Below are 4,615 nucleotides of genomic sequence, written 5' to 3'. Positions count from 1 at the left end.
TCAGCAGTCCTTTTTCTAAGCGTGAATCCAACAGAGATGTGTATGAGTATTTATCCAAAGACATATAGCATATTCTTCACATTATTCATAAACTTCCGTGTTAAGCTCTGTTGTCCATGAACAGGATGGGTACCTGCAAAGGGTTGCTGTCTGTAGCAAGCAGGTGAGCTAAGTTTTCCTTCAGTTTGAAGGAATCTTCGAAACATCCTGAGCAAAAGGAACCAGACAACAAAAAGAAAATGTGCTGTTTGACCTTCTTTTAAGAAGAACTCAAGAGCACCTTTGGGAAACATGAAATAGGGGAATCTGCTCACCAGGAGAGGAGGTTAGAATAAGATCTTATCTTTCTTGATCTGAATGGTGATCTTGTATTCATTTTTTATCTCTATTCTGTGACTTATGCATTTCAAATATTTATCTTACAACACAATTAGAGTTTTTGTTTCTCAATGAGTAAAGCTAACCCAGCATGATACTGGTGAGACAGGCTGGTCTGCATCGTGGGAGAAGAGCAATGTCCTTTTAGGAGAAAAAGCGTGTGTTCTTGCCAGTCATAAATGGCAAGGACGGCTACTGAGCACCCGCTGTCCTCTCCACCGCGGGGCAGCAGGCATTGTAACGACAAGAAGGCAAGAGAGAAACATGCTAAATTAAACCTTGTGTCAGAAGGCAGAAACAGTCATGGCACTAAAATCATCTAATCGATGGTGGATAGTCAGTATTGAGCTGCTCTTTGGAACCCAGTGAGGTCTCATGAACTTACAGAGAGGTTCTCCTGTGTCACACAGATCAGAGCTGCCTTCGTCACTGTATATATTGTGCCTATTAAGATTTCCGTGAAGGGACTGTGCAGCTTCACACTAAACAAAAACCTCCAGAGCAAATGATAAGCTTGATACAGCATTCTGGTTTGGATTCAACCTCAGTTTCAAATTGCTTTTTAATAGCTAAATTTATTGAGCCCTTGTTATTTCTTTATCAGGCACTGGCTAGTTGCTTTACATACATTTCAAAGCCTTCTGAGGTAAGTACTACTTTTTTTATTTTGGTACTGCTAAAGAACAAACCCAGGGTATCACATACTAGCAAGTCCTGTAAAGTTAGAATGCATCTAGCCTAGAAATAATGTTTTGTAAACAAGCAGATAGAGATGAAGTAACATTTCCCCCAGGGTCACAGTCACCAAATATTGAACAGTACTAAATATCAGTGGCTAAAAGGAAGATTGCAGAAACACCCCATGTGGCAGAGTGGTTTGGTAGTTTTGGGGGAAGGTATTATTTTTGTTCTTGGCAACTAGGGCACTTCACTTGAGTGCTGCACAGCAATCAGAGAAGTGAACTAAGGTTTCAGTATTGAGTAAAAGAAAAATAAGTACCCTGGTGGGACTCCCCACCCACCTCAAGTGCAACCAGCTGACCACTAAAGCCTCCCTGAGAGTGCTGCAGGGTGAAGAAGCCACTTCATGTCTGGTACCACAAGGCTTCCAGATTTGTCCTTGCGAGAAGTCAGCCAAGCTTGTCATCCAGAAGCTGCCTTTCCAGAGCTTGGTAGAGAGATTGCCTGGAATTTCAAACCGACTTGAGGTTTTAGAGTGCAGCCCCTGGGCCTTCAGGGGGCTAGTGAAGCATACCTGGTGGTTACTTGAAGATCCCAGTCTGTGCTGACCACACCAAGAAAGTCACCTTGATGCCCAAAGACATCCAGCTGATCAATGGATACAGGGAGAGAACTTAACCAAAGGCAATTTTTATGGCATTTTGAATGTAGGGTAAATTCTATAAAATGCTTTTGGTATTCTTCCCAGTCATAGATGGCAAGGAACTCTCTAGAGCACCCGCTGTCCTCTCCACCACGGGGCAGCAAGCATTGTAATGACAAAAAGGCAAGAGAAAAACATGCTAAATTAAACCTTGTGTCAAAAGGAAGAAACAGTCATGGCACTAAAATAATCTAATTGATGATGGATAGTTATCTTTTTTTGTAAGAAATTGTCTCTAATATGTTGCATTTGTACTTGAGTCATTCTGCCTTCCACTCATTGGGTGGCTGTGAAGGTAACAGAATTGATAAATGTATACAGGGTCCTTTTTCAATAAAACTGGTCATATCTTGATCCAAGTGTTGAACAACTGGGGAAGTCTTGCCATATATCACTGTCATGGAAAGTGGACTGCCTGAAGGAGGAACATGCAAGTCTTAACTGCGGTGTAACTGTCTTAAGAAAAGGTAATCCTAGCAGCTATGGAAGACCTCGTGCATTTAGGCTAACTGTTTTGTGTATTGTATGAACATCTTTAAGTTAAATGTTTTACATTCATTGGTTAAAAAAAAAAAAAATACTGCACACAAGCACACCAAAATATTGTGCAACAACACATCTTTCCAAAACTACAAGATCGCCTGGAAATAATACTGCTGTTAGTGAAAGCAAGCAGGATGCCAGGTCACTTATAGTGCTTGAAGATGTGTTGAAGCTAGAGTGAGCTTGAAAAAGAAGCCAGCATGTATTTGTTTCTCAAACCCAAGTCTCGTTTACTAGGCTGATATTTAAAATTCTGATTTTATTTCATGACTGTGTTGTTTTGTGTAGTCCTGTTACTGCCTGATTCAGAAGCCATAGCCAAATCAGTGATTTTTAAGTGACATGTAACATTTGTTACTGTATCACTGCTGTGCTAAGTCACTAGAAAGTATTTTCCTATTTAGCCATCTGAGTAGGCCGTGCAATTACACCAGGAGACACAGGGAAATGCCAGGGCACGAGTAAGTCATAGCTGGTATTCATATTCAGGAAGCATGATTCATTGACCTCACTTTCATTCACCAGTTTTTTAAGAACAAAGTGTTATAAATTTTATCCTTTAAATAACACATGCGCTGGAGGGATGATTTCACTCCATTCTGTGACCTCGTAAGAGAGGGAAGAGGAAGGTGAGGAAAAGATAACGGAGCAGAAGGGAAAGCAAGAGCCAGCAGCAAGATGAGGAAGATGACTGTGCCTTGAGGGTCGAAGCATCGCTTCTGTTTCCTGACCTTGCTTTTACAAGTGTATTCAACAAATAAAGCAGTGAGGAGCTGTGTGCAGTGTGCAAAAGATGCAGTAATGAGAAGTAAGAAGATAGCTCCCTAATCTCTATGTAGCCTAGCGTGGTGTATTCTGAAGGAATAGTGTGCTGGGGACCGTGGGTCAGCCTCCACTCGAGGAAGGCAGGCTGGCTTCCTCCATACTTGTCCATTTTAAAGGATTCACAAAAAATGAAAGAAACTGCTTTTACTGCCATCCTTCATTTTCCCATGCCTAGTTCTTTTTATGTAAGATTCAGTCATTGTTTCTATAATGCTAGGGATTGACCTCAGCGCTTCATGCATGTCAGACAAGCAAGCACTGTACCACCAAACTATGTCCTCAGCCCTTTTAAAATTTATTTTGAGACAGGGTCTGGCTAAGTTGCTCAAGCTGGACTCAAAACTTGTGAGCCTTCTGCTCAGGCTCCTCAGTAGCTGGGTCTACAGGCATACATGACCATTATTCAGTAACTGACAAATGCAGGATTCACATAACCCACTGTTGAAGACTGTTCCTGGTTGTTCAAATGAAGATTCTGTCTCTTCAAAGGTACTTAATAGTGCACAGTTTAGAAAGTATCTCTCTTTACAGCAAAAGGTAGGTTTCCTGTTTAGTGCAGTAAACTTAATTTCCTCTTCCATGGCAAAGTTCTTAACAGACTTACTGCTTTTTACAAAAGAAGTTCCTGTGCCAGGCTTAATGGCCATCCCTGAAATTTCAGCATTCTGGAGAGTGATGAGAGGACTTAGAGTTCCAGCCCAGGCATGACAACTTAAGTGAAAACCTGACTCAAAAATAAGTAAAGGGTTGAGGATATAGCTCAGTGTCAAGTCCCTGGAATCAGTCTCCAGTAACACACACACTTATGTTCCCTAAGGTTGGTGTTGTACAGTTCTGACACAAACTTGCTACATACACAGCATTCACTTGGGCTCCCCTTATCACCCCTAGAATAGGGAATGCATGAAACTCCCCTTATCTGTTGTGCTGTAAATAATAAAGTCCTTTGAGTTTTGTGTCTTCTGCCAGTGTGCCAATTAGGGTTCACCTCAGGAATCCTATCGAGGTAGGCTTGCCATGGTCACCTGCAGAGTCAAGTGTAGAAGAATGAGAAAGCCATCGTCAAAAGTTAAAGGCCTGGAGATCATTGGAGAGTCCTGTGTGAGGCCACTGTAGGAAACTAAAGGATGTGTGCTGGAAAGCTGCAAAATCTGTGTTGGAGGCCTGCGGAAGAACACCCACACATCTTGGCAAAGATGGGGGGCCTCCAGAAGAAGCAGAAATGAAATATTTCTCTTTCCCTCTTTAGTCCATCCAGGCTACAAGCCAAGCCTCTTGATTAACACCACACACACCCAGAGTGCATCTTCCATTTTAGCTAAGCCAGTCATCGAGGCATATTCAGACCTGTTCTAAGCCAGTCAGCCAAGTGCTTGTTACCCTCATTGACACCATAGTTAATTATCACAGCTAACACCCATAACCCAGAGATAGATAACCTTGTTATTTTGCTATCTAGAGTGTTGGGTAAAATCTGAGCTCCTT

At 41.9% G+C, this 4,615-nt stretch overlaps 1 protein-coding gene across 2 annotated transcripts in view; it reads left to right on the top strand.

Moving 5' to 3' along the window:
- LOC101576777 (RNA-binding protein 45) overlaps positions 1-2,116 on the top strand; it is a 24,738-nt gene extending 22,622 nt beyond the window's left edge. The window contains exons 11-12 of one of the 2 annotated variants that reach the window (XR_002821789.1): positions 983-1,024; positions 1,808-2,116. The gene's annotated coding sequence lies outside the window, so the exon portion shown is untranslated. Of the gene's footprint in view, positions 1-982 lie in introns of both variants that reach the window. The other variant, XM_023719183.1, reaches the window with a different exon arrangement.
- The last annotated feature ends 2,499 nt before the right edge of the window (positions 2,117-4,615 follow it).

This window comes from Octodon degus, unplaced genomic scaffold, assembly GCF_000260255.1.
Source record: "Octodon degus isolate 3935 unplaced genomic scaffold, OctDeg1.0 scaffold00065, whole genome shotgun sequence".
In the NCBI taxonomy this organism is placed as follows: domain Eukaryota; kingdom Metazoa; phylum Chordata; class Mammalia; order Rodentia; family Octodontidae; genus Octodon; species Octodon degus.
This window is presented reverse-complemented; position numbering and strand designations above follow the sequence as displayed.